This window comes from Aplysia californica, unplaced genomic scaffold, assembly GCF_000002075.1.
Source record: "Aplysia californica isolate F4 #8 unplaced genomic scaffold, AplCal3.0 scaffold00001, whole genome shotgun sequence".
Classification (NCBI taxonomy): Eukaryota; Metazoa; Mollusca; class Gastropoda; order Aplysiida; family Aplysiidae; genus Aplysia; species Aplysia californica.
Window position 1 is genome coordinate 49,199 of NW_004797271.1, and position 7,106 is coordinate 56,304.

Consider the following 7,106-nt stretch of genomic DNA (forward strand, 5'->3'; position numbering starts at 1 on the left):
GAGGAGAAGTGGGTCTTTGTACAGGTGACTTTCTTTATAAATACAAGTGTCCGTTAGAAAAAGTTCAACAGTATCTGATCCACTTGACAGATCAGTGTTTAGTTTTAGAAAGAGCTTTACGGCACTTGCAACACATTGAGGTCATATAAGTGCCGAAGACTAGACCTATGTATTACAAGAGAGTTACAAACAGACAAAAGGAGGAGAGAGATAAGAACGATAGATGTTTGATAAGAAAGAAGGAGAAACCACACCATCAACCACCCACGCAGTTACACGGTACAGTCAAAATAATTGTCTTTTCTTTCCGTAAGATTTTAAGGCACTTGCAACACAGTAAGGTCATATAAGTGCTGAAGATTAGAAGCGTTACAAGGGAGTAACAAACACAAAAAAGGAGGAGAGATAAGGACAACAGGCGTTTGATAGGAAAGAAGGAGCAAACCACACCAGAGCACCCTCCAACCACCCAAAATAATTGTCTAAAACAAACATCCATTGTTGAAGAGAGAAGTGTCCGTCCTATATAATATGTACACATCATGCACAGAGTCGTCATGATATAAAAAAGACACAAAGGGAGAAAATGAAAGTGGATGTTTGCACAGGTGATTGTCTTAAACAAGGAGCCCTTACAGCGGGTTCAACTGTATCTGATACACCAGACTGATCACAGTTTACTTTTAAAAGAGGTTTTACGGCGCTCGCAACTGCAAAAGGTCATATGAGCGCCAGAAGATTAGAGGTGTTGCAAGAGAGTAACAAACATAAAAAAGAAGAACGGGCGATAAGGACGATAGACATTTGATAGTAAAGAAGAAGCAAACCACACCAGAGCACCCGCCAACCACCCACTAGTAAGAGTTTTACGGCACTTGCAGCACAATTAGGTCACATAAGTGCCACATCCCAGTGCAAAAGTCAGATCGTAATGCAAAGACAAAGAATGAAGTGCGTCTATTTTGTTGAAAAACAGCGACCCTGAGAAGAATTATTATAATTAATGAGAAAAGAAGACCGAGATTCCCACCAAAAGTCATTTTCGAATCAGACTATGAAAGTACAGTCAAACCTGCTCTTTTTTTTTATAGTAGATGGTTTTATGGCGCTCGCAACTGCATAAGGTCATATGAACGCCAAGGGGTGGGTGTCAAGAGAGAAGTCTTTACAGGGAATCAGACTTAGACTGCTCACCTCTCTAGCTTCAACAGCACAAGGTCTGCTTCGACAATCATGGCACCCCGGAAATAGCAGGTCACAAGAGAGTGACAAACATACAAAAGAAGTAGAGGAAAATGACAATAGTAAGGAACAGGAAAGAAAAAGCAGCAGTTCCCTATTGTAGATCAGGCACAGTTATGAGCGTGACATGAGTCAGCCCATTTACAAATCTACTATGCTTGAACAAGAAATGTTCCCCCTTTGGGAATGGCCTAAAGACATTACATTCCGTGGCACTGCCCCGGGTGGTAACACCTGCTCTAACAACCACCTAGCTGTCCTAGACAATCACCTGTACAAACGACCACTTCCCACTCTTCCTCCTTTTGAGTCTTCTCCATATTTTATGTGAGGTGTGCCGACAAAACGAGTTACTTCTCACAATCCACAAATGGAGATATAATGGCCAAAAATCCGACATTAGGGTCAAATCGTAGATTTTCTTTCGATGCCATATATTCTTCAACTAGATCTATAACCTGTCTTTTATTATTTCATACTAATAAATTTGAAAAACTTCACCTATAAACATGAAGCATCTATTTCCTTAAGGCTTGGATCCGAGAAGTAACCCATTTTGTCAGCATGCTTCACATATTACAATGACAGTCTCCAAGAAGACCACCTGCCTAAGATGACCGCATTTCTCCAAAAAACGATAAAACAATACGCGGTCGTCTTAGACAGATATGGAAGTGGCGCTCCCAGCGCAGGAAGTGTAGAACGCCCAGCGGAAAAAAAAAATCCTGGAAAGTTGAGGCCCAGCGATCTGAAACATATCGTCGAACAGACAGATTTCATTTTTGCACTTACCTGCCACTCCTTCCCCGGCTGCTTCGATGACGTCATGGTGTGAACCACGAGGTATCCAAGGGACGCAACTCCCGATGTTACCAACAGCACTTTTGACGTCCTTGACAGGCCTTTGTTTGACTGGGCAGTACTTTGTCCTTGACAGGAAGCCAAATGTAAAAAAATAAAAGGTTTTTTTTCTTGAACAAGAAGGCAAAGGTCTTGTGCATGGGGGGGAGGGGGGGCGGGCAATGGAGGTGTGGAGGCAAGGTATTTACAAAGCAGTAAGCCAAATAGGAACCCACAGGGTAAGAGATCAAGTGGAAGACCACATGGAACCTGGAGAAGAATCACAGAAATGGATGTACAGAAAAGTGGGAAGACATGGAATAACATCAAGAGGCTAGCCCAGGATAGAGAAAGGCGGAAGGTGTTTGTCCGTGGTCTATACTCTGGAGCAGGGCGAGATAGGCAATGATGATGAAGCCAAATTCTCAAAAACTATTTTTTTTTAAATCATAGTAACAAAAACTTTATAATTATGATATAAGTGTGAGACAGCTGTGATGTAATTTTCTTTGCCTCTTTCTCTCCTTTTTAAAATGCTGGAGAGGACCCTACAGGTGCCAAAACAAAAAACCAAAAAAAAACCAAATAGTTAAAAGAACAGAAATACAACAGAGAAAAATGAGCAAGGCTGCAGACAACACGAAAAAGGAGGGAAAAAGTTTTTTAAAAACTATGGGGGAAACATAATAACTCATAATCATACGGGGATGAGATTTCTTCCATCCAACACAGGTGAACGCAGCATGATAAAGTAAGTAAGTTCTTTTCTTCTTCCTTTTTCTAAGCCTAAACATTTTAAGTCATATATATTTGTCAAAAGTTAAGAAGTAATAATAAAATTACATGAAATATTATTACATCAAATTGTCAACAATAAAAATTGCCTTTGTTTTCAACCACTCCTCAATCCCCTTTAAAATCTCTTCCCTTTGGCTTCCCCTTGAAGTAGCTTTTATTAAACTTGAATTTCTAACTTCCTTTGAAGTAATTCAAACTTAAACTTCTTTAGTTTTAGAAGAAGTTTTACGGCGCTCACAACTGCATAAGGTCATATGAGCACCAGAAGGTCAGAGGTGTTACAACAAACATCAAAAAGAAGAAGTGGAGATAAGGACGATAGATGTTTCATAGGAAAGAAGAAAGAAGCAAACCACACAAGAGCACCGACCAACCACCCACTTTAAACTTGTAATTTCCCTTGCAGTAACTTGAGCTTTTCTGTTACCTCTTGCGCTCTGCTGACACAAAAGAGAACATTGCGAGTTTTGAAAGCCCTGAGAGCCCTGTAATAACACAGGTCTCCGCACTCCAGGCTTCTGGTTGTACACATTTCTGACCAGCTCCCTGTACGGCTTTCCAACAAAAAGAGAAGGCCGGAAGCAGGAATTCTGGAGGTACGTCCTCAGCTCGTTATTCAACCTAGGCATCGCCATTCTGAAAAACATGCGAAAACAGTGTTATATATATGATGAGGCTACAATTATTTGGATCAAAACGAATCTGCATAGAAATAAGGAATAACAACTCTACAAGAATCAAGAAACATTACACTACCGTGCTGAACAGGGAGCACTCCTTCTTTTTGTTAAGTGTTTCACAGCTCTCGAAACTGCATAAGGTCATATGAGCGAGCGGGGAACAGCTATTTCTCTCTTTTATAAATGCATTCTGAACTCTTTTATTTTTTCTCAACAGAACCAACAATAAACTTTCCCACCCATAGGGAAAACAAGACAAACCTACAACTACAAGACTTTGGAATTAAATCAAACTGGTCATTTTTATGGCCACTGCAATTTATTAAAAAATTCATAATGCGTTTTCGACGACAAATTTGACAATCGTCATGATCCCAAACTCTGTCTCTGGCGCTCATAAGACCTTATGCAGAGGCGAGCGCCATAAAACTTCTACTAAATATATAATTATATATATATATATATATATATATATATATAAACTAGGTCTCTCACTTGCCAGAAAGAAAAATGTGCACAGACATTGTGGTGAAATCAGGCACCTGTCAAAAAAAATTAAAAAATGAAGATACCAGCATTTCCCCAAAAGTTTGGTTTTTTTCACTGAATTTTTGTTTTCTGCCCCAACACCATTTATGTCCATTTAAAACATTTCTCTAAACTTCTACTTTTAGACCCACACACAAAAACAAAAGCACTGTTTTGAGGACTAAACTGCCATCATTTTTGCTGCAGAACACACATGGCCACTAAAACCCTTGCAAGTCAATTGTGTTCAAGTAAATATCAATCCTAATTGCCAAAACATCAAAAAATGGTTAAATGCAGGGGCGGGGCGGAGGGGGGGGGGTCCAGGTGGGTATGCCCCTCCTGAAACCCCTCCATGTTGTTAAAATTTAAGTCAAATATTACTACACCACTGGTCCTACTGTAATATAATTCTGTTTTCAAACATCAATAACTCAATAACTATTGATTTGCTGCAAAAGGAAGGCCATAGTCGTGTCCAGCATACATTTAAACTACTATTCGAAAAAAAGTAGGCTATTTCAAACGCTTACACGAGACGGGTTGGTGACTAAAAAAAAACGCCACATTTTTAAGTGTGTTTCCCCCCCCCCCTCCCAAAAAAAAAAATTTTTTTAAATAATTAAAAGCACAAAAAAATATAAGTTACTTACCAAAGACTATCAAGTCAAGCTATGGAAGTCACCTATTTACCAGTTAGCGTAGAGGTTATATATACATCTGGAAGATAGCCGCACCTTCATCTATCATACTCTGGCCTTGTTTAGCAGTCCCCCAAATACGAATAGATGTCTACTGTTATTACACTAGTCTAATAATAGCTATTAATTCTATTATTATTATTATTATTACTATTGGCATTGGCCTTTCCTTTCTAAATACAGTGGAACCGGTGTAAGACAGCCACCCATTGTCAAGGAGAAAAGTGGCCGTATAAGACAGGTGGCCGTCTGATCTTAGGCAGGAATGATCAAAATGAAAAAAAAAAAACCCACTCCCTTCTGAGGTCCCAACCGAAGGTAGATGCATTGTTGTTGTTGTTGTTGTTGTTATTGTTGAGGTTGTTGTTGGTTTGTTTTTTGTTTGCTTTTTTATTTTGTTGCTTATTTTGTGTAAGGGTGACAATAAAACTAAAACAAAGTAAAAGAGTCTGACGAATAAGATCAAAATAGGCCTACAAACACATGGGTCACCACCACTCAGAAAACGAGCGGCGCTTCTGTAGCAAGTCCATGTTGACATCCATTGTTACTTTGTTACAGACAGGGTAAACGGTGACCACTCATCTCACTTAGGATATGTGTATGTATGAGTTCTGGGCGGGGCTTATGGGTTATGAGGGATCAGACGCTTACCTCACCAGCAGCTGAAAATGTGTTACCCATTGGTCAACAGTAGGAGGGGCCAACACAATATGATCAATTTCACGGACTGCCTGACAATAACGACAGGTGATTGGATTTTAAGACGGCTCACCCACAACGCCAGGGGCCAAAGCATTATTTATGACAAAACGTAATGGAGTAACTAAGTTGGCCATCTAAGACAGGTGTTATTGCTTGGTGTGATAGGAGTTGTGTGTTAAAATACTGTGGCAGCGGCCGCGTTGGACAGGTGGCTGTTTTACACAGTGAAATTACACCGAAAAAAACGCAAAGGGGGGGGGAAAGAAAGTTTAGAAAGTGGCCGTTTGATAGAGGTGGCCGTCATGGCAGGGGGTCGACCAAAGATTCTCCTACCAAGATAATGCACTTGCTCTTTGGGTTTTTCCCGCGCCGTGGTGGGCCCCACTTTGCCGCATAGCACATGATGGGCTGCGTCACTAGACGACGTGAGGTTGGTTTCATCGCCAACTGCTTGGTGTGTGTGTGTGTGTGTTTATGCGCAAGTGTGTATTATACAATTCATTATATATGTGTGTGAGTGAGTGTGTGTGTGTGTGAGTGTGTGTGTGTTGTGAGTGTGTGTGTGTGTGTGTGCTTGTGTGTGAGCGTGACCACGAGAATTACTAAGATTGTTTAAAGATAACACAAATTTTTTTTAAGGAACAAGGGAGAGGTGCTGTGAAAGAGGAGGAAGAAAAGAAAACTGAAAATCAACAAACAAAATCGAGGAAAATTATTTAAAAATTTTAAGTGGCTTGTACTTAAATAGCTAACTGGTCATTACTTATTGAGCTCACTTACTGGTCGACTTTCATCGACTCATCTATATGGGTGCCGGGTGCAACAAGTGCAACTATTTTGGACAAAATCCACAATAACTACTTTAGTGCAATTTTATTGGGTGGGATATGTCTGTGGTAGAAAGACGAATCAGAATGGTTGATCGGGCAAGAGTCAAGGACCACTGCTCATTTGGCGCTGACCTCTGCGACCTATTTCGGCGAAGACGACAAATGACACTTGGTCACTGTAGCGCCAGTGCAAACATACTCAGCCTTGTTTGCAAACAAACATCATCTGACATGATCGACCGACCGACCAGGGTTATAAAATATTTTTTATATAACTTGAATAGTGCGTATTTCTGACAGTATTGACATGGGTGAGTTGATGTGAAAGAACAGGCGGGCGAGGGGAAAACGGACGGGAAGCGGGGTGGCGTTTACTAAAAAAAAAATATTTAGAATAGTGCAAGAAATTTATTTGCATTGCTTTAGTGGTGGCCAGATGGTCACCTATCGAACTTATGTAGTCTGCTGTCTAGTCATTCGAATCACAATAAATTTATATATATATAATGGTTAAAGTGTCGTAGTTAGTCTAGCACGTTGTCACTAGTCAAAATCATATTAATTACAGAAACCACACAAATATAGACAGTGAGCTATGAGAGTAAATTTCTTTGTCCAACTTAAGAAGTGAACTTATTGTGGTGACAAACAGTCTTGCTTCTCACATTCTTTCTATAGACTTGATGTCATATTATATCAATCTGGCAGATTCAAACTGTCCTTGGGCTTGTTGTCTCTTCTTAGTGGTAAGAAACAACAACTCTCTCTCTCTCTCTCTTTGG

The 7,106-nt window shown here is 40.1% G+C and overlaps 1 protein-coding gene across 1 annotated transcript in view; it reads right to left on the reverse strand.

The window, feature by feature from the left end:
• Positions 1 to 3,512, reverse strand: part of LOC118478065 — a gene marked incomplete in the record, with an annotated part of 52,325 nt that extends 48,813 nt beyond the window's left edge. The window contains 2 exon segments of the mRNA XM_035971015.1: positions 2,036 to 2,171; positions 3,308 to 3,512.
• Positions 3,513 to 7,106: the final 3,594 nt, after the last annotated feature.